The sequence below is a fragment of the Poecilia latipinna genome, unplaced genomic scaffold (genome assembly GCF_001443285.1).
Source record: "Poecilia latipinna isolate Pla-1442-1.1 unplaced genomic scaffold, P_latipinna-1.0 Scaffold560, whole genome shotgun sequence".
Classification (NCBI taxonomy): Eukaryota; Metazoa; Chordata; class Actinopteri; order Cyprinodontiformes; family Poeciliidae; genus Poecilia; species Poecilia latipinna.
Window position 1 is genome coordinate 395382 of NW_015113176.1, and position 26591 is coordinate 421972.

Below are 26591 nucleotides of genomic sequence, written 5' to 3' on the forward strand. Positions count from 1 at the left end.
ATGCAATGTTACCAGAAAAAAGCTGTAAAACTGAGCAGGAAAAGTTATTTTAATTAAAGAAAAGGTGAAGATGACTAATTTATTGAGTCCTGTTACTGATAAATAATTAAAAAGATTATTTTTTTCTATATTTGTAAAATTGATACCAACTTATAACTGTTTTTTTTTTTAGCATTTTTTGCTTAGAAGTTCCCATAAAATTACTACATTTTCCTAGTGTTGGTTTCTGGTATTATGAGTTTATTCTCGTATTATTATGGCTTTGTCTTATACTATTATGACTATTTTCTTCATATAATGAAATTTTTATTGTATTATTACGACTTTATTCTGGTAATATGACTCATTACGGCTTTTTTCATATTATAGCAAATATTTTAATATAAAATATTATCATAAACTTTATCGTAGTAATATTACAATCATTCTGGTGATATGCTCCACACCACTAGGCGGAGTCTTGAGTAGGTAACATTACCTTCGTAAACATGCTGCTGTTCTCTAATACGGTCGACGACATGAAGAATAACGGAGCTTTTCTTCCTTCCTCCAACTTTCTTCTAACTAAAATCGCAACATCCAGTCCCATATGACTTTTTTTGTCGGCTCCCCCTAGTGGCCAGGAGGAGTTATCAGTGTTTTATATTTTTCCATTTCAGTGTTTCCCCTTCTGCTTCTACGTCCTGCCATCGCTGCGTTTTCTTGTTTCATTTATTTTCAATGTTAACTCTTCCCTTAAAACTCCAGTTATGGGTAAAAACATGAAATGATTTCAACAAACCCAGCGTCACTCATTAAATTTCAATAGTTGCCCCGTTGCTCCTGCTGTGCATCTTTCCTTTGGAAACTGATCAAATCCTGGCTTAAAAGCGCTTTACGAAACTCTCAGAACCAACATGACAGGAAAAACAAACGAGACTCAGCAGATTTCCAGGAGGTTGACTGAGGCTCTTCACCGCCTCGTTTCCCAGCTGGTGGTCTTATTAAACCCTCTCCATCTTTATGACCTCGTCTCTCCTGCGGCCAATCAGAACCTCATTAGACTGCTGGAAGCATAATGTATCATATCCAGACTGTCCGTCACTGAATCTGCTTATTTCTAATATCAAATAATCGGTTTTAATCAGTCAGAAGGAAGCGATTAAAAAGTTATGAGCTGGAGGTATTTATGAACTTTGCTGTCTGCAAGGAGAGTAGTATTAATATTCATGCAGATCTCTGTGGAGAGCCGTCAACCTGTGCTAATTTTACCTTCTTAAATCAATATTTTTTTACAGCCGTGTTGAGAACCATTATTTTTATTGCCTCGCAGCAGATTTGACTCCAGAAAGCCACTTTGAGACGCTGCCGTTTCATTTGTCTCGTCTTTTTGGGTCGAGTCAAACAGCGTCCTGTCCCAGCTTTGTGCAAAATGTTAATTTTACAACTGAGCAGTTTACAGATGGGAAGACAAGGAAAAGTCATATTTCATTAATAGCTGGCATCTATATTTTAAGACGGCCATAACAAAGATTTCTACTTGGCCCCACAGCAGAGAAATGACCACCATATATCTGCTGGGCTTGATGGGGCCGTAGATCAATACCAGAGACTCGACCATTACTCGCTCTGTGTGATAAGATTTTTTGGGCTCCCTGTTTTGAACTACTTGACTAAAGAGAAATTCAAGAAAGTCATAAATTATTTGGCCCTTTCAGACGGAGAGGAGCTGGACTGAACACGTCCAGCCTGGGTTAGAGCATAAATAAAACAAAGTGTGGAAACCAGATGGGAGATTTATCAGAGGTGTCTGTTTGGTCATCAAATGTATTTATTCTGTCATAAATAATGTTTTCATTTATAGGTAATTTGGGATCTTTGAAAACCCAAATCAATCATGAATTAGTTAATCTGATGGCTTTCTGCAACAAAGTTAAACTCACTGAAGCTTAATGAACTGACGGAATAATACATTTATGTATTTACTGAACAAGATTAGCAAAAAGAGAAAAGGAACCGAGATTAAAATGGATTCAGAAACAATGATTTTCAATTAAAAAGCAGTGAGAAAATCTACATCTCAAATATAAAATTATTATTTTACATTTAAAAAACTGAATCAAAATTTGCAGGTCAATTGGACGAAAACGTAGCAAAAGGTGTGAAAATGCTCAACATAGAAAATGATTGAAAGACTTAAAACATGCACAATAATGCATGTCCGTAGATTTATGTGTTCAAAACTAAAATTACTACAAAACCACAAATACCTCATCAGCTCAGAGCAATCTGTCATCTGCACCCTGATAGTTTTGTAGCTTTATGTTTAAATAATGTTTATTTTAGCCAATCACAGCGGGGCGATTCCACTTTCAAACATTTATGGTTTTTATCTATTATCAAGTCAATTTAACCAAAATAGAAGCAATATGAGATGAGAATAAATAAAATTAGATTTTATTTTAAAACTATTTATAACTTTGTGTTTGGTTTTCTCCTTAGAATCAGCCTCCAATCAGCCATTTTCTGCTTAAATAGAACATTTAGCGTCTTAATTGTAAATAAGTTGCTTGGTGTCACTTTCAATCAAACCGCTGCTCTTCTGAGACGCCCATCGCCGCAGTTTCCAAACACTGCGACCTTAGAAACGATCTCACAGATAGATGAACTGTAGCAGAAGAGTCGTAACAACAATTAGGCCAACTATTCATCCATCTCCTCAGTTTAACACGGAGCGCTCTCGGGGTTTTGAGGAACTAATTCAATGAATCATGTTTGACAGGAGGCGTCTTCTTCCAGCAGAAATCTGGACACACAAACAGTCAGAACACGTCCCGCTCCCCCCGAGAGCAGCCGACATCTTGATTTAGAGGCAGATAAGAGCCTGACCAGAGAGTCACAGATTCCTGCAGGTATGAAAACTCACTTCAGCTTCTGTTCTCTCGGGTTCTGCAGCAGATTACAACTCGCAAATTAATCCAACTCCAGTCCGTTTGTCTAGAAAGTCCGTTTGGGGAGATGTGAACGTGTAATCGACCTCTGGTCCGTTTGCGTTCCTCCGTCTCGGTTTGGTTGAAATGAACTCTGGGGAGATTTGAATGCAAGAAGTGGGCTACAACGCAGGGCATTCTGGGTAAACCCAGACGATAACATTGCAGATGTATCCTTTGATACAAATTATCAAGCGTTTACCAATGTTGTTATTGCACTTTAGACAATAAAATGTTTATTTTATTGGATTTTTATTGAATTATTTGCATCTTTTAATGTTTCTCTAGTGGCTAAACAATAGGTCTGCAGAATGTGCCAATTATTTTTATCCAATTAATTATCAGAATAATTAACCTTCTTATTCACAATGAGAAATTTTACTGGACGATAAATTGTCTCAAAAGTTATTGTGATAAATGATAATATTGTTGTTTTGAGACCATTTCCAAGTAATAAAATGTTAATAATGGCATAATAATTCAAGAAAACTTTAAATTTAAATTCTAATTAACATTTAATACAGGAACTGGAAGACACTTTAAATATCCCAAATAAGTAAACAGAAACAACAAATAAGATGAACTATGAAGTGTCTGCAAACCAAATGTTACTGCTTGTTCTGACAGGCAATCAACTGATAAACATTGAAACACCAAAACCTCTGGAAAACGTTGGAAGATCTTGAACGAGGCTCCAAATATTAATCAGAAACCAAATCAAACATTTACCGTTTTCACCCCAACTTCCATCTTATTTTGTTTGTGGCAATTTTCCAATAACAAATGTTTATCAGCCTGCATTTGCTCTGCAGCCCGGTCAGTTTGAACAAAGATGACCCCAGATTTCCATTCACACTCGCTGACCCTCACCGTCTCTCGCATGCGTGTTTGTGGATGGGTGGACATGCTTCCATTAGTTTTACACGATGCGAGTGGATGGTCACAGAACACTGAGCAGGAGACGCAGGAGGGAAAGTAAACAGAGTGAAATCTAATCTGTCCTCCAGGCTCTCTGAAGCAGGATTGTGGTTTATTCAATAAGCTCAGAGTTGCTGTATGGTGGCACTCAGCAGAACGAGGTTGGGATGAAAATACACATGATGCCGAAGAACGAGGAGGACAAAGGAAACAAGAACTGATGGTGGAAGAAGCAGGGAAAACAAGCTGCATCATTAACTTCATCCGACAAATTGCCACTTGTTACACATTATGTCAAAATTAAATAAGTATTTAAGAACCCATGAGGTCAGAAGAACCATCCGCCATACTGTTCACCGTGTCTCTAGGGAACCTAATCACATTCAGGCTGTTGGTTTTAACATTTGAACACACTTTGTGCAAAATAAACGTGAACTTGTGAACTTGAAACAGGAGAACTTGGAAAAGATTTAAAACACTTTGATACACACAAATAATCATCTATAATCAGAGTTACAAAAACACTAGGACTCATAAAAGCTTGTGTTCAAATCCTGGTGGTCATTTCGTTTGTTAGCACAATTAGCATGAACTACAGTTAGCACCCAAAACCGTAGCTATTAGCATCATTACCGTCATTATTCCAGCTAGAAATGGAGGTAAAAGTAGCTTTTAGCTCTGTTAGCAATGTTTCCGCGGTAACATGGTTAGTTACATCTAATACCACTACTTGTTATTTTTTAGCACTATTAGCATTGTTCTGACCCTTGCACTGAAAACAAATAACCTAGCCATTGATTAACCATGATTTGTTACATTTGGCACTGGCATTGTTAGCATAATTAGCATGGTTAGCTACATTTAATATCACAGGATGTAGTTAGCATAATTAGCTGTTTAGGATTAGCTACAATTAATGTCCTTAAACTGTTGCTATTAGCTCTGTTAGCAATCTGAGCAGGAGTTGTTAGCTTGAGGCTGTGGCTCCACATATAAAATAACGTGATAAAGAATAATAATTTAACCAATTCTTCTGTGCGAGCAGCTCGTCTGACTGCAGTCGCATTTATTTAATAGCATGAAAAAAATAAATTGATTTCAGCCAAAAAAAAAATGGAATCGAGCATCAAGATCTTGTTCTGTTTTTATTCTGACCGTTTTGAAACCAAGAAGGAAACTGGAGTCTAAAAATAAACATCCGGCGTCCGAAATTCAACCCAGAATCTCCCATAGAGGAACAGAAATCTGTTTTATGGATATTTACATTTCTAATACTATCAGGGAAAGAAAGCTTTAAAAAAAATCCCCCAAACCACATTATGGTCATGCTCATCATCCAGCTAACTTATGATCACTATTTCACCAATAATCCAGAAAGAGAAAAAAATGAATTCTCCAATCATAAAAAACTGAAGTTCTGAGTCTTTATCCTCCAATCTTTGCTGTTACAAAAAACCGAGCAGGTGCAGTGGTTAATTGGAGCTTCCCAAAACGCTTCAGCCTCAAGGTTAATGGGGATTTCTGTTCAGGGTTACAAACTGCCTGCAGGACAAATTGGCAAATTTGCGGCGATGGAAATGAACGGTTCTGAAGGAGTTCGACCAAAGAATTTTAATACTAAGAGCAGGACTGATGATGAACAGAAAGCTGCACAATCAGCCTGGAAATGTCAAATCTAAAATTACTAAAGAGTTGCTTTCGGAAACAAAACGTTAATGTCTCTTATCTGCAGATGGGAAATTAAGATATTCAAATTCACCACCTTTAAGGTCACAAATAAGGATTACACTGCAAATAAACTCCAAACAAAGTTTTGTTTTTCAATCGTACTTCGACATACCTGGTAAGATTTGGTGTTTTTGCAGAGTACCCAGATAAGAAATGTTTTGCTAGACATTAAGGTGAAACATTTAAGAAAATAAACGACTGCAAATTGAGTTTTTGCAAACAGAAACTAGAAATTTACAAAGAAATGTGTTTTTGGTTTCTGTTGCTGCGGTATCAGCGATACCAGAGATTAAAGACTGTATTTAACACGTCCAGACGTGTCTTTACCATGAAATCACAGGGAATGTTGACTGTAATTTCCTCAGAGAATCCACCCTTCAACGCAATCCGATGGATCATTTTCCATTTTAACCTGTGCAGAAATACAGTCTTAAAATATAGAAATCATTAAAGCGCTAATCAGGAGTCTGCAGACAAAACCGTCCAGTTAAATCCAGGCGGGTGTTATCAGCGGCTTTCAAAGGAATTTCATTTCCAATATACAGACTGTTGAAGGTCTAATTTCCTGAGCGGAGCAGCAGATCATTCTGTCTGTGTCACCGAGAGCCAGAGTCCAAAGCTCAGCGACAACAACAGGAACAGGAAGGGAAAAAAGAAAAGAGCGTCGCTGGGAGGGAGGAAAAACGAGAAGCAGAGGGAGGGAAAGATAAGAAAGAAGTCTGAGGTGAATAGAAAGTGAAAATTAGGACACCTGGTTTGATGGAGGCGACAGAAGAAAAGCAAGATGGAGCAATCACTGCTGAGGAAAACTTTAAAATCTTCCTCCAGCCTCAAAGAGGCAGAAATCTGCAGGCAGACGTGATTATTATTGAGTTGTATGGGAAACGGAGAGCAAATAACTTACAATGGATTTACTGCCATGTTGGGTTTTATCAGTCTGAATGTAAGTTTATGATTAGATTTTAAAAATCCATCCTATAGCATCACTGTGATTATTAAACATAATAATTTACATTGCAGTTTTTTATATATTGTTCTAAATAACTCTGTTTAAATATTTGCTGCGACTCTTGACTCTCTAAATAAATCTATGAATTTGGTGAGATTCCACCAACCATTAATGGTGCAGCTACATTCAAACAAAACTTTATTTATACAAAGCGCTGCACAGATAGAAGGGAATAAAAAAACAACTAAAAACATCCACAAAACAGATAAAACGCCAAGAAAACAAGCAAACACCAAGAAGGCAATAAAATAAATAGAGTTTTAAATCACATGGGATGGTGGCAAACTAGTGCAAATAAAAGCAAATGCAACAAAGGAAGTCAACGAAAAATGCTGCAACCACAAGGAAAATGCCACAAATACCAAAAAACAACAAATATGTAATGCTGCAAACTGGAGGTCCTCCACACCAGCAGGGGGAGTCCAGAGTCAGTAATATCTACATAAAAATGCTGCTCTTCTCTTTCTAAAAGTCATGAAGCTTTTCTTTCTTTCGGTTATCCAGTGAAATCCTCACATCCAGTCAGCAAAAAATAACTGCTTTTTGCTGATTGCAGCTGTTTCCTTTTATTTCCTGCTGTTGCAGCGTTTTGTTTGGGCTTTTTTGGCACAAAACTGATGAAAATACTTCATTTCAATGTAAAATCCCAATGAATATGTTTATTTAGAAAGTAAAGAATCATCACTCTTTTTGATGCTGAATAATCAACAACAAAGATGCTGTTTTTATTATGTTATTTAGGTTATTCAACCATCTAATTGGTGCCATTTGAAGTGTTTAGCAGCAAAATATTTATAGATATTTATATAGTTTTCAGCTAAAATGTGACAAATTTTGATTAATTCATTACAGGCTGAATTTAAAAAATATTTATCGAGTCCTACTATTTACATACAGTTAACACACAGTGAGAATATTAAAGCATTTCTTCCCATGTCTGACTACTTTAATTCATTTCTGTGTGTTTATTTAAGCCGATTATCATCACAGGATGATAATTATGCCCCCAAACAGAAGAGTGAAGGTAAATTATGAGGTTAAATTAATTTAAAAACCGACGGACTTTAGTCCAAACATCTGAACCAAACAGGATCGTTCAGGACATTCATGAATTGTATTGAAATATTTCCTTCTTCAGAATGACACTTCCTTCTAAAAAGTGACTTATTTCACTAAACTATGCACAGTAACTGCATTTAATCATATTTTTTTTAAATTTACTGATATTGTGGAATAAAGTGGCGAAATTTGAAAAAATGACATTTTTGATCATTTTGTTTTTGTATTAATAGCTGAAATTTATCATAAGAATGAAAAGTCTTATAAAAAAAACATTTTCACGATAAATTATAAATGGCCACCACTATTATGATCATTTTTTAACAAAACCACCAAGATTCATTAAAATATATGAATCAAGAATAAAACATGTCAGTTTCTGCAAACTGTAACCAAAAGTGCTGTTTATCATATTTTATAAGCATCCAACGTCCTTGAGAAATGACCTTAAAACATGTTTTTGTTGTTGTTTTATTTGGCATCAGCCCACTCTGCCACTCGGTCATTAATAAGATGCAGCGTTCGCCTCCTGTGGAGACACACATGCTGCTTCGCATCCACGTCCTTCCAGGCCATTCACCACATTTCCATTTCAAATCCAGTAACTTTCCCAGGACCTTGACCTCACACCATTCAGGCTCTCCACTCATTATTTTTAAATTTAGCTGAAAGATGTTTTTGGAATGACGAGATGAGGAAGGAAAATGTGCTTCAGTTTGTATTTATTTGTGTGTAACAGCGATGTGATCAACTCCAGGCTTCCTTCGTTTATTTAAATGAAATCTGTGAAACGTTTTAGTCTTTTATCAGATCTTGAATGTTGAGGCTCTGAACTGCTTTACTTAAATATTTCTGCTGCTATATTCAATTTCAAATAAGCCTGGAGTTCTGCAGGGTTTTGTCTTGGTTACATTTTATTTATGCAGAATAAACAGTTTAAATCTGGATCATTACACCACCGTCTTCAGTTATATCTTTTATCACTGCTATGCTAATAATATTTATTGTTCTGCTACTTCTAAAACAGTTAATTTTGAAAGTGTCAGTAAATATTCAAAAATATTTTTAAAAAACTAAGTTAATTTCAGGTTCAAATTAACTACAAACTATATATTAACAAAATAAGCAACATTTTCAATTCAACTCAACCCTTTTTGCTGCTAAATTATTGAACAAACAGACGTGAACTCAAAGATATATTATTTTTAATTTGTTAGATTATTCAGCTAGAGTTCCAAACAACAGTTATTTTAGTAATCAATTAATCACGTTTTTCATTTAACCTCAAACTTTCTTATACAATATTAGAAAATCATTAAAAAATGCAAATAAAAAATAATTAAATTCCTTTTGTAAATAAGAAAATGAATACTTCATTTCCTAAAATGCAATAATGTTCAGTGAATTTGAACCAGGTGAAACTAAAACTAAGCCACTGGAGGAGTTTTGGTAAAACATATTTACAGAAATGTGTTTTATGCTGAATGTATAGTTTTGGTTTAATTACTGCTCTGAATATGTTTTTTTTTTTTGGAGTTACTAAATTAGTTGATGAATATTTGAACAGTCGATTAATCACGATTAGTCGTTTCAGCCCTATTTCAGACCGGAGCAAACTGATCATCAAATGTGGATGCTAACATTAGCATTAGCTACGTCAGAATAATCGATTACTACTATGACTGTTAGCTGCAGCCCTAGCATAGTTTGTATTTAACCGTTCCCTGGTTTAGTTAGCCAGAACACAGTGAGTATTAACCAGTGTCAACAAGATGCGTCCAGAACCATTTTTACTTTAGTAAAAACATTCAGTTTATCTCTGGTCATAAATCCTTGATTTCCATCAGGGTGCAATGTTTTCAAACTGAGCATTTCAAACGATGGCGACTTGACCGCAGCGTCCTCACATTCCTTCATAATCAGAGCGGCAGCCAGGAAATGTAAACACATCTGTGTGTGTGTGTGTGTGTGTGTGTGTGTGTGTGTGTGTGTGTGTGTGTGTTTACGACCCTCCCCCCCCTCTCTAATTGACACAACATTAAGCTCATTGGAGAGCGAGAGACACGCAGAATATTCATCAGCGAGGACGCAGTCGCTAATTCGACGAGTAAACATCACTGATGGGGCTTTCTGTCTCAATTAATGCAGCATTTTAATGAAATCCTCCTTTAGTTTCCTGTTTTTATTATCTGGCAGTGGAGGGGTTCACATTACAGAGGGAGGAGAAAAAGAAATGAAGAGGGAAAGTCTGAGACGTGAGAAAAGGACAGAAAAAGTGGAGAGGGAGAGAAGAACCCATATGATCAGTCACCTCTGAGGTCAAACGGTCTTTACTGCAACGAGCGTCATAAAAAAATCCCAGAGGGAGAAAAAGGGAGGAACCAGTAAAAAAAACCCTTCCAGTTCATCAGAACCAGTCCTCCCTCCACCAACGTCTGGGTTTGTTTTTAAAAAACAAGAGAAGAAGAACTGAAATATGCATTTCAGCTGCAAGATCTGAGAAATGTCTTTCCTGCAACAAGAAAAACAGATAAAAAAAAAACTTCTATGAGCCTGAAATCTGGAACAAAAATTCAGAAAACTGCAGAACACCCGAAACACTGATATCCTTTAAGTTACAGCTAAAAACCCACCGAGAGCCGACTGATTCATAAGATCTGGAACACTGATCAATATATTTGATCATATCTGCTCTGATTCTGTTGATGGCATTTTGACAAAATGTAATGTTTATTATCCATTAACTGCAAAAACAAAATCGTACCAAGTAGTTTTGCTTTAGATTCCAGTGCAAATCTCTCAGGACACTTGAAATAAAGACAAAACTAAATTACATTTAACTTTCCAACTAGTTTTAAGTCAATGATTCTTGAATATTGACAAAAAGAACTGGCTCAACTGACACTTAGAACAAAATATTCACACTGCAATCAATATTCAACGATTCCACTCATAACCTGCGAAAAATTTATTTTTATAAGTGAAATAATCTGCCAGGGGAACCAGTTCTTTTTGTAAATATTCAAGAATTATTGACTTAAAACCAGATGAAAAGTTAACTGAAAGTGTCCCGAGATATTTTCACTGGAATCTAAACCAAAAATACTTGGTAAGTATGAAATAAATTCACTGTAAAAACTACTTCACAAACAAAATAAAACTAAAGTAAAATTTAAAACCCCGATCTACAACTCCTCCTGAACATCAGCTGAGTTCAGTTTTTCGGTTTGCAGCCGCCTGGTTTCCTGGAGCCCAGCTGCAGGATGTTTATCCGCTCATATCTCACCAAATAAATGTGCAACCAATTATTCAACCCACGTACGGCGAGTTGCATGGAAACGAGGTTTTAATTCACACTGACAGGATATCTGTAGGACATGGACGGAACCGGAGCACTGAAGTCCTGACCTTCCCACAACCCTCTGATCTGCTCTTAATTCTGCCAGGAATCCCCACTGAGAAGCTAAAATTACCTCATGCACAACACAGAAAGTCTCTCTAAAAAGACAAACCAACAATCAGAAAACTGCTGACACAACTCACAGCAGGGCATTAAAATCCGACCCGGAGTCTGCTGCTGCTGCTGCTCAGAAAAAACAACATTTGGTTTCATTTAGCAGCAAAAAACTGCTAAAGCTTTATTTTACTGCTTTGTTTTGGACACAGAGGAATAAAAGGAATAAAGACTGAAAAAAACAAACAAGGATGGATCAAGATTTATTCAAGTTCGAAAAACTAATTTATTCTTTCTGGCATTTAAAAAGAAAAAGTGTAGGTAATACATCTGACTTTATTACCCAATCTTTATTAATAAAGAAGATTAATAAGAAGACTATGATTCAGGTTGATAAAGGGTTAAATCCACATTCAAGCAAAAACTCCAGATTACATCTGTAACCAGTAAAAGGAGCTGGAAGAGCTGGGACTGGAAGTGAGATGTGCTGAATGTTACTGGATCAGAAGCAACAAACTAATGAACGGATTTATCAGCTGCAGGTTAGATACCGACTGCTGATAAACGCTCAACAAAACCCCTTTAAGAAAACAAACTGAACCCTTTTTGTTTATTTAAATCTTTCAGAGCATTTTGGACGTTTCTGACAAACTTTGTAACGTTTATAGTTTTTTAATTGCTGAATTGTGACATCAGTTTGCAAATTTTGGTTTATTAGGGAATTTATCATTTTATAAAGTTTTACTTTATTTGTTTTGCAACTCTGGGGCAAAGAATTTATTTCTCTAGTTATATTAGAAAAATCCTGTCATAAATCTGAAGTCTGTCTTTTTATTGAGTAGTATTTATTAGTTTATTTTTTAATGTTAATCTATTTTAATAGTTGTGTCTCCATTTATTTAATTTGTTAACTTAAATTTAACTTTGATTACTTTTGTTATTTCGACTTAATTAAAAATTTGTATTCAATTTTATGGTATTAATTTTTAATTAAATACAATCTGAATTTTTGTGTTCATTTATTTCCATCAAATAAAGAAATTGATAACTGTATGTTATTTAATTAAATCAATCTTATTTAATTTGTATTAGTTCCAATTGTATTCATTTCTTTTAGATAAATTATTTTCAATCACTAAATAAAGTACAGATTTATCCATTTTTATTTAATTAAAATTAACAAAAAAGGCAAATTAAAAAAAAGTGAGATTGGAGTACAAATGGGAGCAAGTATGGTTAATAAAAATTACTTTTAAAAATATTAAAAAGAAGAAATAGTGTAGCTAATAGCAGCAACTTAAATACAGCTTATTGACAAAACATATAAATTAATTTATATATTCAAAAATAAAAGTTAGCCAGCCATTCAACAATTTACTCAACATAAACAAGATTTTTATTTATTTTTTATTTTTTTTAACAGACCAAATAGCAGTCGGTGAGAAACGTCCCAACATGGAAGATATTCTTCTAATTAAAAGACTAAATTAAACAGCAAAGATAAGCAAGTTTTAGAAAGGGGAACTTTGTGGCTGAGAGAAGCAGAGGAGAAAAGCTGCCTCTGACTTTGTGAGCTTGTTGTTTAATGTTCCTGAGAAAAGGCTAACAAGGAAACCTGAGGAGGTAAAAGAACGAAGCCAAGCAGCAGAAATAAAGAGGAAGGCTTGAAGCCAAGCCGAGAGGGATCCGACTCACAGGAAATGAGAACAACATGAACTGCAAGCAAACTAAACACAGAAACGCAGCACAAATACTCACTGTAAGCAGCTGTTGCACAACACGCCTGCTTACCGCACAACCAAAGGCTCAGCGCTGCTGTTATGGCGCCATGTGACCCGATGCCTCCAACATGACTCAAACCAGAAAATGACTCCAAGCAGTCAGAGTGTGAGGGTGACTTCAGAAAGAAAAACTGAAACAAGGAGCATCTGCAAGGACATGTTCTACTTCAGACAGGAACCGGTGGACAAAAATCACCAAAGAAACAACTTCAGGATGTTAAACAGACGATAAATCAGTTTACTGGTTTGATTGACACTTTTTGAAAAACCTAGATTTTTTTAAACCAATGCGCTCGTTGGGTTTCCGTGGTTCATGATGACATCAGCGCAGACAGGGCGGCCATCTTGTTTTACAGCTGCTAATTATTTGGACTTTGAATTCAGGTCAAATGCTAGAAAATAAGTTTTTATTACGAGTAACAATACGACAAAGTCATAATATAAAGTTGTAATGTCAGGAGGATGAAGCGCTAATCTTATGAGAACTTGGAGGAATGTTGGGCATCCTGTAAAGTTATTCTTCTGTTTTGCAGATAAAGCAATCAGTTTTCTCTCCACATCAGCATCAAATTATCATCAACAGCAGGACTTTGAAACGTCAAGCAAACAACTGAGTTTATTACGAAGAAAGAGCCACAGAGGCTGAAGTGACGACATCAACTATCGACGTTTCCTGTTTCTGGTAAAATAGCATCTTTTTTCTGCTATTATGACAATATTTTCACAAGTAAACAGAAATTCTCGTGTCTTGGGCCTAAAACTCCATCGTACCACTCATAAAACTAAAAAATACTTTTTGAAAATGGAAAAAAAAAAATCAGCTTTTATTTTGAAGTCGTATCGCCCAGGGCTAAGTATTTCTAATCTGATCTGGAGGACTTCACCACAAAGCAAACAGACTTTGTTTGTTTCCTACACAGCTGGGTAATCCTGTTAGCTTTCATAAATGGGTCAGAACCGAAACAAAGACGAAGTCGTCTCTGAGGATCCCAGAGTTAAAGACAGGCAGCGGCGTTACGGAGGGCATCAGAGCAAAGCCTCACACTCAGGTTACAGTTAGACGTTCCCTCTGATCAGACAATGACAGCCCTATAGTTGAATAATAAACCAGTTTCAGTTGCTGTTTACACAGCAAGGTGTGGCTCTTTCTGCTCACAAAGTCTGGAAAACATCCAGGAGCTGCAGCCCTGAAGGAGCTCCGGCTTTGATCCCAGTTTGTCCAAAAAGAACGAGTAAGGTAGAGAAAATCAATGTTCAAAAGAGAATCAACTCCCTTACAGATCAACTCAAATTATCTCATGACGGATCTGAATATAATGAGTCATTTATGACAAGGAAAGAGGTCTACAAACCAACCGGTAAAAAAACACTTACATAGTTTCATTAGCCACGTAGCCACGCCCAGAACCAAGAACCTGTCTGACAACATGAAGTAGGCCAACGGATCCAAAGCCACACCACTTCATCTGATCTAATGACATTAAAGCTACAACAAGGAAGTCTGGCATCCAGTGGGGGCGTCACAAGACTGAAAAAAATCCATCTTATTTAAAAAAAAAATACATCTTTGAAAAGCAGAAGTGGAGCCTCCTACACAACCAGCAAGAATGTAGCAAGTGGTTTCTGGATGGAAAGTTAACAAAACACTATTATACAGTGAATACAGCTGTAAAACTAGCTGACCAAACATGCTGGAGCTCCACATGGGTTGCTAAGTAACGGACGGAACTCTGCTGGGGTTGCTAGGTAACGGCAGTGCCTGCTGAATTGGAAGGTTTTTGAAATGGCTCGTTTTCCAGATGTCAAAAACCATAACTGGGTGATGTTCTTAAGTGCTCAGGCTGTTTTTAAAAGCAGCAAAAACCAAAATGGAAGAACAAAACATGCAAAATGTGAATTTTGTAGAATAGCTCCCTATAAAGTTATAAACTTATAAAACAACCAATTTAAAATCTGAATGCTTTGTCTCTCATAATGATTACCATTTGTGATCCACTCTGCTCAACCAAGGCCAATGAATGAATGGCCTTGGTTGAGCCGTTCATTCGTTGCTCATTCTCTGTCATTTGAATGAGCTCTAAATGACCGAGAGATGATCAGAAACGAAGAAACCCGACATGAGAGAAGATGATTCCTGAAGGAGCGGAGGAGGAGAGGAATGTGGTTGGGGTTTCCTGCGGTCGCGAGGTCAGCGCGCGGCCAGATCAACGTGCAGCGCGTTTTCCAGCTGGTGTCTGTGTGCAAACTTCACCACCAAGTGTTTGGGGAGGAAGCAGACCACATGTGAAAAAGCTGCACACACAGACATGCATTCACACTCGCAGGCCACCATGCAGGCTCTTAATGTTGCAGAACACACACCTCGACTAACAGCCGGGAAAACACAGTCGCAACGCACAATTAATCAATTAACGGGTTAACAATTCATCAAATATTTGCTTTTTGAAGATTGAACTTTTGTAAAATCTGGATACCGTCTCATCAATGTGCTCCTTGGGTTTCCATAGTTCAGAGTGAAGTCAGCCATCTTGTTTGTTATACAACTTCTAATTATTTGGACTTTGAATTCAAATCTATAACCGATTTTCTCTTTCAATTACCAGAGAAAGTCATAATATTATCAGAATAAAGTAGGAAATTTATGAGAACGCCAAACCAAAAAACAACCAACAATGCAAATGATGAGTATAACTTATACTAAAGTATAATAATTACTTTATGATAACAGTTTTTACATTTATCATCCAGTTTAAAGATGGATGATAAAACTACTGATTGCAGCTCGATGTGAGGAAGTTTTCTGCTGCTTTCGCCATGAGGACGGAAACGTAACGCCACAATCTCAGCTGATTTCTGACAGGAAGCCATGATCAAACACTAAACTCAGCCTTTTTATTTGTACTTGTATCAAAGTATATGTTAAAATTTAAATCAGGAATGTTGAGCATCAAAATAACTTTAATATAACTCCAAAGTCTCATACTTTAGACTTGGTATAAATGTGTTAATCTTTTAACAAATCAGCATTAAATAATTATCAGGACTTTGAATCCAACAGTTTAGTGTTTATTTCTGAACTGAGCCGGTCACATAAAACCCTGATAACTCCACCAAAGTTTCACAATATTAAGAAGGTTTTACTGGTAAAATTGCGTCTTTATTCTGCTAATATTGTGACTTTATTCTCGCCCTGATAATCTGTCATACAACTCACAGAATGGAAGACTGAAATAAAAGACACTTTTTGAAAGCTATTTCTGTAATTTGTAATTTATTTTCTTTTTTTTTTTTTTTAATAAAGCCTGAACAATAAAAACTTCAGTTCTTGGTCGTCTCGCCTTCAGAGCCGTTTCCTCCCCACAAACTGCAGAGCCTGCAGGCGTGTCATTAGGCGACACGTGGTTTTAATCAGAGCCCACACACACACAGACCTCGTCACCTTTAAAGCACAGAACCAGGCAGATCTGATGCCCTTCACGCCACGCACAGGTTTCACTTTGGCAAAAGTGCAACTCCCCCAGATCTCATCGCAGGTCAGGGTGGGATGTCAGCAAACAGGTGTGCAGAAATTCAGAGTTTAGATGTGAAGCGGCAGGAATACCTCAACCTGCCGAGACCAGATTGATGTTCCAGGATTTCCTCAACACAGACATTCCCACTGGAAACCGAAAACTTTCCACATCCCAGCCAGATTACTGCATAACCTGGATTTAAAAACGAAACCTGATTTTAGCCAACAGAAAGATTAGAAATGACAGAAAATATGTTCCAAAAGTAGCTGTCATTTCAGTCATTTATTTGAGTGGAAGAATTTTTAATTATGAAAATATGGTAACAATATTAGCAGAATTAAGAATTTTACCAGAATGTCTTAAGATTGTGAAAATGGAAACTAATCAGTAGCAGATTAATCATTTTTAACCAGTCATGCCATCATAACTGAAGTTTTGTTAGCATGACCTTATTAGCATATGCAGCTTAAGATCCATATTTTCCAAAACAATGTAAAAAATCTGTCTGATTTCTGTTTCAGGAGAAAATACAACTGAGATTTACACCTGGGTTAAAACAGAAGCTAATCTGAACGAGCTTCTGAGCTTTTATGCTGCCGTCAAACAGAAAGGAGTCAAGGACACACACACACACACACACACACGTTGCTCCATCTTCTGCAAACACGACCTTTGGTCACTTGTTGATAGAAACACGTTCGTTCTCTGGTTCTGCAGCTGAGCCAACATATAATCTGTTAATCTGACTTTCTTTTCACGGCTGATTGTAAAACCACTAAATGTTGTTTCAGTTCAGCTGGGCTGAAGCCACAGAAACTAGATTGTGTTATTTAATAAATAAATATCTAAACTTTAAGTTTTGGGGCTGATTTCATCTGCAGTGGATCCAAACGACCCACCTTCATGCTGATGCAACATCCACCTAACAGCAGCAACTCTCCTTCAAGTTAATTTTCTACAAACCGTCTCTTTCCTCTGGTGGTTCGCTGCCAGTTTGGCCCCTCAGGATGCAGAAAACGAAGAAGACGGGAAATTTAACTTTTCCTTTAATTAGGAGCCTGTTTACAGCGGTTTAGGGGGATTTGTTGAGGCTGAATTAAATTTGTTGATTTGGACTAAAGTGACTTCTAATCTGTCTGATTCTGATCAATTAAAGTGATCAGAACCCCGAGGAGAACTGGGTTGGAAAGGGTTAAATAACTCTGGAAGTATTTTTTTATTATTTACTTTAAATAATTAAATATGAAAAACTTAAAATATATTCTACTTAATTTGTTTGTTAATTATTTCATGACAAATTTTTCTTATTGAACATTTATCACAAAACTTGACTAACTTTTAATTTTTACATTTTGTTTATATTTTTAATTTAGTTACAAACTTGTTCCTCATTTATTTATTTGTTAAAACTTTTTTCATATTGAACACATAAGATCTTAAAACTTCTTTTTTATGTTCATTTTTTTGTTTGTTTCATCTTAATTTTTTTTTACGTATTTTCAAACATATTTTTCAACATTAACAAAAATTTAGAAACTCTTTTTCAAAAACTTTTTGGGGATTTTCCCCCAGACTGAACGTCTAAGATCGTGAAACTTGTTGGTCTTTTTTTAGCTCGTCGTCAGACAGGAGCTTCAGATGGATCCATCTCTTTACATGCTGAACTTGTGATCCTCTGCAACAAACCCACACAATAGACCTACACAACAGGAACAGCCAGTAATTAGAGCCTTTGTATGACGAGAAATGGAAATAGAAGTTGGCTGGAATCATTCGACTGAAGGGCATTGTAGTTCTCCTCCTCCACTGCTTTTTGTCTCTGCATCTCCTTTCATGTTTCCATTCTTTACCAAGCAGAGCCTTTTATTCACTTAATGATTACTCTGTCTTTCTGGAGTGCAGCGCCTCGCTTCTGACTGACGGGATGCTGAATTAACGGGGAGAGACGGAGACGGCGCCCAGGTTGCTAAACGGCCTTCTGCGCTCGCCGCTCTTCACTCGGCGGCGGAGGAGGATCCATCATGCTTTGCTGCTGAGTGCGTGACAGGTGGCTACAAGCGGCGTGCATATGTATCGCCAGTCAAGATGATGAAGCTTAAAGGCCATCTGGGGCGAAATAAAATGACGCCTCACGGCTGGAAGACTGCAGACATTGCACTCTTGGGAGTTTTGCAAAAGCGTGATGCTGACAAAACTGATGTACAAATTGTTCCATCAACAAGACAATGTGGGGTGTGTTGATGGGATTTTTCCCCTCTCGCTCCCTGAGCATCACAATGCGGCCGTCGGACTGAAATAAGGAAACAATAGGGAACAATCAGCAGAACGTCTACATCTCTGCACTGCTTCCATAAACACCACAGAAATCTCCTTCAGCAGAGTCGCAGAAATAAACGACATTAAATCGACAGATTATTTCACGATTTGTCACAATGCGGAGGCTCAAACGTAACGATTTGCATTTGAATTGAAAATGTCACCGACGAGTCTCTGCTGTTTGCAAGAACAAACTTTAAACCAGCTGCAGAAAATTATGACACCAAGGCAAAAACCTAAAAGTTTGACCAAAAATCTGGTCTAATAATTACTGCAAATGTCTTAGTACACTTGAAATAAAACAAAACTATGAAACTAATTAGTGTTTTTGCAGTGAATGTACAGTTTTGCATCTGATTGATGACCAGGCTCTGCTGTTCCCAAACTGACTCCAATAAAACAAACTGAACCAGCTGCAGAAAATGAGCTGCACTGCAAAAAACAAGAAAAAATCTTGTCACTTATTTTTGGTCTCGATTTCGTGAAAATATCTCAGTATGCTTAAAATAAGACAAAACTAACTGAAAAGTAGATTTTCAGCAAAGTCTAAAAGCTTGTTTTAAGTAAATAATTCCTTAATAAAATGTTTTTAAAAGTAAGGTGCTAATGAAACATTTTTGCAAACTTACAAGTGAAATAATCAGACATTGTAACAGTTTTATCTTATTTTATCTTCCATCTTGCTAGAAAGTTACTTGTAAGTTAGTTTAGTCTTATTGCAAGTGTACTAAGACATTTGCAGTAGAAAATAAAGACAAAAATACTTGCTAAGTTTGAGGACTCAGCCAGCTGGGTTTGGTTTCAGGTGTTTTTCTCTGAGCCCATAAAGGAATTTATAGCCATTAATAACTAAATGATTGAGTGACAGAGCAATTAGTCGCTGCAGCTGTGCTTCTGCAGATCGTGGCACGCACAGCAGGGGATCCTTTCTGAACCTGTGCTGTTATTATTTCTCCCTTTCACAACGCCGGCGCCGGATAGAATTTGACAGAACCGCGCATTCCTGACTTCCTTACTTGGAGGTCAGCATACAACCTTGTCCTTCACTCACAGATAAGCTGCAGCGCCGCAGACGCAACACGCCGTCACTTACTGTGAAAACCCGAAAAGATTTTAAGCTAAATCTATGGTGGACAATAAATAACAATATGTATCAAGACAGACACACAATCAGATGGAATATTCAATATTCAATAAATAGAATAGTCACTGGACTCCGGTCCAGAACCGCACAGCATTCTGGGAGATGTAGGCAGAGGAAATGCTGTTGCTGCTCAACCTCTCACGGCTAGCTAAGCTAAACTGGAATCAACTAACTGGCTCACTCTTCAGTTGCCTAGCAACAGCCTGCTGGGTAACTTGTGCCGCAGCAGTTTAAGGTTCTGCATCACAACTGGTTACTGGATCTTTACAGCTTTACAGTATTATCAGCTTCACACTGGTTTATAATCTGTCGAAAAGTTTATGTCATTTTCATGGGATTTTGTCCTATAATAAACACTAAAAGTGGATGTTACTCAAAAGTTGAATTTATTATAGTCTGTAAGTAAAAAGTAAAGTTCTGCACTTTTCTGAGAACAAACCTCCTCACCAAGACTTTAGATGAATATTACAGAGAAACTGGGACTTGAAGCCCTTTGGATATTTTGCATTGTTGGAAATGGAGAGTGAGAACAATGAGATGAAAAATCAGGACCGGTCTGTATGTGTGATGCAGACCGGCCTCACCATGTGAAGCTCCTCAGCAGGGCCTCAGCTCCACAATGCACCTCACTTCCATGCTGGATTCCCTCAAAGCTGCTTAAATCGAGCTTGAATGGCAGAAAATTAGTGAAGTGATCCGTGAATGGGGAGGAAAGTGCAGCCGAGACAGGAGGAACGCCACTGATTCATCACCAGACCAGCCGGACCGCATCCACCGGAGGCGAACGCCGAGCCGTGCAATTAAAGCTGCGGTCATTACACCCTTTTTAAATCCAACGCATCAATTTACCCCCGCAACGTTCATCCCACAGCGTCACTGCGAGCTAACTCCCAGAACACCGGCGCCACAGGTGTTTCACACGTTATCATTTCTAAAGAGGAGGCAGACCAGATCGGCAATCAGCCAGACGGCCGTCCTCCATTGCTGCTGCGCTCACAGCAGCTCATGACCAGCTGGACAAACAAAACACACCAGGAGGTGGCAAATATTTAAGATTGATTTGATAAATAATTCTCATTTGTTTTTGGGTCCAACAATTAATCAGCTTACCATTAATTGTTAATTAATGGCTTACTACTTTAAATATAGTTCAAATTGATTAACTAGTAATGTTCTTTAGTGGAACCAGTTAATAAAGGGATAAAGATGGCGGATATATAAACACCTTTGTTGTTAAGCTCATATGTCTATTAATTTAATAATTTATCAGCAAAAAGGGTTTAAAATGAAATATTATTTATATCAACAAAATACCCGATCGGTCAATTAAATGGAATTCTTCAGACATAAAACATAAAGGAATTGATGTGATTGCAAAGAGTTTTCACTTTGCTGAAAACTAAAATGAGATCATATTCTCAGGCCGCGTTGAGTCAACTCTGACCTCACCACCATAACTTCCTGTGACCAAAATGTTTTTTTGAGCGACTCCACCAGCAGCATTCCTCCCAAACAGGTTTCAGTCTGAAACACGTACAGTGTAGTCGACATTTTCTGACAGCTGAGTTTATAAACAAACCAACAGAACCTCCACCCTCTACTTAAACCACATTTAATAATCAGACAGATTTGCCAGGATCTATTTTCTTTCATGGTTGACAAAGCCTCATGTATAACAAGCTTGTAAACCGGATAAAACCTCGTCATTGTTCCTGGACAGTGTGTTTTATCGTGTGAACTTTTACTAACTAGAGCTGAAAGTGATGACTGTATGTCTGCATAAACAGATGTTGTAAGTGGGGATATTTATATGATAATGTAGGTGGATTTCATTATGTTTGCTCTGATTAGCAGACTCTCAGTTACATTACAAGGCAGTGCTGGAAAATGGAGGAACAGAGGTCAAGAATGGTTTTCTTTCAACACGACAGGCTGGAAATTTCCCAGACTCAGCAAATACGTTGCCTTTAAACCAATTTACTTACAAAATTGTGAAATAAATCTATTTTGGGAGGGCTGACTGACATTTTCCTGAGAACGAATGAGTCATTGCAACAGTTCAGAACTCAAGAAAACCATCACATCATCAGCGTAAGGTCTGACTCTAATGCTTGTTTACCTCAAGCAAACTTTTAGACAAGATTGGTTTAATTCTTCAGGTTAAACAAAACTAACCTCCTGAGAATAAATGGCTTGTCTTGGTTCTGCTGGACCTCAGCGGAGTCCTTCAGTCATTATTAGGTGACAGAACTGGACTGGTTCCAGTCTGACCTAAATACCTATTTGGGTCAACAGGTAACTTCTTATTTGTATGGACAGAAATCACATGTGGGGTACCGCAAAGTCCAATCCTGGGCCCCCTTCTACTTAACATCTAAATAGCTCAGACCACAACAATTAATCAGATTAATACTGTGCAGATGATACACAGCTCTATATCATGATGTCACCAGGTGACTCCGAACCCATCCAATCACAAGTCAATGTGTGCCATTACTTTGTTCAGATGGACAGAAACAGAAGTTGTTAAAAAAGAATGACGGAGAGTCAACACACACAGCTTCAGTTATTACAGCGGTAAACTACAGATAAGGCTGAAATCTGAACTCAGATCTGAGCCTTCAGAAACACATAACGACGGTTACAAAAGCCAGCCTTCTGTCACCTGAAGAACAGCAAGATCTAGAGAAACTCATCGTTTATCTTTTGTCGCACTGATTACTGCAACAGTGTTTTCAGTGGCTCCCTGTAGCTCAGAGAGTAAACGTTAAGATACTTCTGTTAGTTTATGAATCACTGAACGGCTAAAGATCTGCTGCTGTTGTATCAACCTTTCAGACCTCTCAGGTCTTCTGGTTCTGGGGATGCAGAACAGAACCAGAACCAAACATGGAAAAGCACCATTCAGCTTCTACAACCACAAATCTGGAACAAACTTCCAGAAAACTGCAAAACAGTTGAAACACTGAGTTCCTTTACATCAGGGCTAAAAGCCCAGCTGGTTAGAGCTGCCAGTGATGGTAAATATTGATGATGGAATTTGACTAAGTGTAATTGTGATTGTTTGTTCCATAATTGGTTATTGTGTTTTTATAATGTAAAGCCCTTTGATCTGTCTTGACTAATCTATTATAGTACAGTCCACAGAGTTCATCATCGAGGTCGGCAGCTTTCATAAACGGCTTCGACATGCAACGCTGGGAAAGATCAGAATGATGAAACGCTCTGCGATCCATCCAAACTTACAAACATCCCACATGATTCCTGTAAATCCAGCGTAAAGGCAAGTTTGGATCTGTTTAGCTTTGAATCATTAACGAAGTTTTCACCACAGCAGGTTCTGGTTGGACTAACTTACCGCTCATGTCACAAGAATGTTGATTTATTTAAGGATAAAGCAACACTTCACTAGAAAATGAATCAGTAATGAAGTCACCTTCCTTCCTGCTGGAAGTTTCTGGATAAGTTTTAAAAGATTTGAAGACATTAAAGGAAAACTTGGCATCATTGGGTTGATCACTGATGATGACCCAGCAGTCCTGCAGATTCAGATTATGCAACTGTTATTTTTCCCTTTTTTCTTCTGCTAAGGGTTTAGTTTGCAACCAAACAGTCCAAAAATGTGAAGCACTTCCTGTATCTGCTCGAAGCCAAACCCCCTGTCAAAAGTTTTATAATAGAGCTGAGCAGGATAATAAATCCTCAAAGTGCACGCTGGACTGGTTGGATCTTCCTGTTAGTCATAATACCAGCAAAGCAGAGTCTAAACATGCTGCAGATGTTTCTCAATAAGCAGCTCGGAGTCTATTTTAGTCCAAACTCACAAGATGAGGACAAAATTCACAGTTCATATAACATTTGGAGTCAAAGAAGAAGAAACATCTGGATTCAACACAACAAACAACATTTTGACCCATTCTTAAGCTTTTTTCTGCTCCAGTAATGATTTTAGCAGCTGTAGCCATTACAGCTAACTGATGAATCAATACTTCACACAGCATCTTATTTTAGGTCATAATTCAGATTATCCAAACACGTTTAATAGTCAGAGCTTTTAAAATAAAGCTTTTACTCTCTTTAAATTCTCCCTGGAGCTTTAAACGTTGTTTAAAAAAATGAGGGAAACTTGTCTGTCAGTCTTGACAGCAGCGGCTGAAAGTGACAGAAGACGGACCAACCTCTGAATCCACACGCCGCCTTTTCCTCACGATATTCCAGAAAATGCGCTTCAAATAAACTCCCGGTGGTCGGCGGCTCCCGGAAAAGTTCCCAAATTCACATCAAGCTGTGAGGAAAGCGATTCGGGCCGAAATGAATCCTTGAAAGTGTCTCCTGAAGTTTCAGTTGAACGACATTCCCACGACAAAAAAAAATAATTAAAAAACCGAGATTTTTATTTCTTTTTCTTTCCTTCGTCCCCCTGAAACTCGGTTAAATCTACATGTCCGAGTCCGCTGCGACCGAAAAAGAGTCCAGAAGAAGAGGAGCTCACGTCCAACTGGTTCTCCTTCCAGGAGCTTTGAAATAAGACGGGAGCAGAGCTTTTCTTCTTCCTCCTCCTCCTCCTCCTTTCACTAAACTCCCCGGAGGCAAGAGAAGCTGCGTCACGTACACAGGAGTTACCACCGGAAGTTCCGGCTGCTCACTTTCGAAGTAAAACGCTTCCGAACGAAAACTGAAAATGAAGAAAAACACACCCAAAAAGTGGATTAAAAACAATTCACAATCATATTTGGACAAATCATCATCTAATTAATATAGCAATTTACTTTAGAGAAGCTTAAACACATACAGTGATATATTTAAGGCAATTATTTATTTTGAGAAATAGCTTAAAGCTAATCAATTCCTACAGTTAAAATGTTCAATCAATCAATCTATCAAATTTTATTTGTATAGCACATTTCAGCAGCAAGGCATTTCAAAGTGTTTTACATCATTAAACACAAAAACACAGAGTCATGCAACATTGAATCAACAATCAAAAACATTAAATTTCCTGCAGAGTCGAAGTTCTGCCCTTATGGGTGCCTCATCAAAAAAACAAAAAAAAAACAAAGGGGTGAAAGGTGGACTCCAACCCGAACCCCTTTTTCAGAAAATGATACCACATCAGACCAATAAATTAATTATTTTTAAAATAGAAATGTCGTGCCAAGACTTATGTCAGATGTCAGCAGCCTAAACTAATTAAAACAGAAAGCTAAGAAAAAAAATATTTTAAGTTTGTCTTAGGTTTTAAAGTAAGTTTAAGTGTTTTCTTTAATGGAATATTTAGTTTTTAGAAAACAACCCCACATGAAAGCATGAATGACATCAAAGATTTAAAAAATACATTGCAAAAAATAATCCCAACACTATCAGTGTAAGAAATAGTAAGGTTAGCATTATATTTTAAGTTTAGATCTTGTAATACTGCTCAATTCTTTATGTTTTTTGTTTGTTTGCTTGTTTGTTTTTGACAAAGTTATGAGAGAGCATGCAGTTATTGCAACCATCCGCTAAAAGTTTTACTTAAGTAGCTGATTGATCAATACATATTAATTGAAAGTTTAGTGGAAGGAAAAACAGTGATCAAGCAGCAAGAATTATCACAGCCTTGAGAAATAAACAATCCTGAGCTCTTTAGTTTTTGTTTCCAATAAGCAAAATGGAGTTTTATTTTGAAATTCCTTTCAGGAAGACAAGCTGCATCATAAAAAATTTACTCACAAATTAAATTCTGGTTTAAATTAAAGAGAATTTAAAAATATATATATAAAGTGTAATTAAAATCTGAGACTGACTCTGTGTGAATTTAAAAATAAAAACCAAAAAATAAATCCATGCTGGGTCATAAATGCCTGAATGAACCGCAATATTTTTTCTAAGAGATGTTAGAAAAACTGCAGCCTATTCATTTTCAGACTGACTCCTGCTTTGGTGGACATTAAGAACAACTTGTTTAATCTTCTCAAATATATAAATTGGGTTCATTTTTTTATTTCCTGCTCACACTTCAAATCATTTCTAATTTTAGGGGACGGAGTAAGAAGTCGTCCGGGAGGCTGGCGGAGCTGTCAAGCCCAGTTAAGCGTTCATTCGCTCCCGCTGCTAATTTGAGGGTCTGCTGGGACACAATGGAGGCTTTGTTATTGGAGAATTTGTGAGAGAAGTAATCCTTGACACAGAGCCGTTTGGAGGCCTGACCCTTTGTTTCATAAGTCTCCTGAGTTTTACAGTAAGCATCAGTGAACGGGAACAACTTGAACTAGAGTAGCTCAAAAAAAAAAATGCAAAAAGATGATGATTCAAGTACAAATGTGAGTTTATTTCACTTAAATCTTTGCTGGTATTCTTGGTATTTTCTTTATACTAAGAAGAAAATAAATAAAATATTTCAAATAGGCGTAAAAATTATCAATACACACAAAAAAGCAGCTTATTCTGCTACTGAACAGTTAATTTTCTCATCCATGAGAGATAGCGTTTATATTTTTAGTAAATACCTACTGAAAAAAAACACAACAAAAACAGCTAAGTAGAATAGTATAAAACAGATTTTTATTCCCTTTGCAGTAAAAAAACATGTGAACATGTAATTTAACTGACTTTTTGTTTCCTTTCCGGACGGAAATAAGTGGCTGTTGAGGCTACAGCTCCCTCTTGTGGCAGCTGAATGCTACAGCTTCTGAACTTCACCAACTTTCAAGAGTAAACTT

General features: G+C 37.1%; 1 protein-coding gene across 2 annotated transcripts in view; it reads right to left on the reverse strand.

Annotated features, from left to right (window-relative positions):
- The window catches only part of LOC106953105 (plexin-B2-like), a 141752-nt gene extending 117288 nt beyond the window's left edge, over nt 1-24464 (reverse strand). For both annotated transcript variants that reach the window (XM_015041660.1, XM_015041659.1), the window contains exon 1: nt 24069-24464. The gene's annotated coding sequence lies outside the window, so the exon portion shown is untranslated. The remainder of the gene's footprint in view (nt 1-24068) is intronic.
- Nucleotides 24465-26591: the final 2127 nt, after the last annotated feature.